The sequence below is a fragment of the Bombus impatiens genome, unplaced genomic scaffold (assembly GCF_000188095.3).
Source record: "Bombus impatiens unplaced genomic scaffold, BIMP_2.2 scf_0452, whole genome shotgun sequence".
Classification (NCBI taxonomy): domain Eukaryota; kingdom Metazoa; phylum Arthropoda; class Insecta; order Hymenoptera; family Apidae; genus Bombus; species Bombus impatiens.
In genome coordinates, this window is record NT_176871.1 from 326,741 (window position 1) to 326,999 (window position 259).

At 51.7% G+C, this 259-nt stretch overlaps 1 protein-coding gene across 1 annotated transcript in view; it reads right to left on the minus strand.

Moving 5' to 3' along the window:
• The window catches only part of LOC100749649 (dendritic arbor reduction protein 1-like), a 38,038-nt gene that overhangs the window by 7,295 nt on the left and 30,484 nt on the right, over positions 1 to 259 (minus strand).

A 259-nucleotide genomic window follows, 5' to 3' on the forward strand; every position in this document is an offset into this window, starting at 1 on the left:
CCGCGCGCCACGAACCAACGAAGATGCGCGACTATGCGGATCCACGGCTCGAGCCGGCGTCAAGGGATGAAACGCGGAACCGCGATTACTCTTCCTTCAAGACGTTAGTGGTTGTCACTTTTCGTCTCCCTTTTCTTCTAGAATCTTTCGTTCGAAACGCCGGTCGTCCAAGTCCAAGCTCACGAATTCGCAATTATATCAAGGTGATGATTCTTTCACTCGCGAAATGAATCCTGTACGCGACGATGATTTGGCTCGC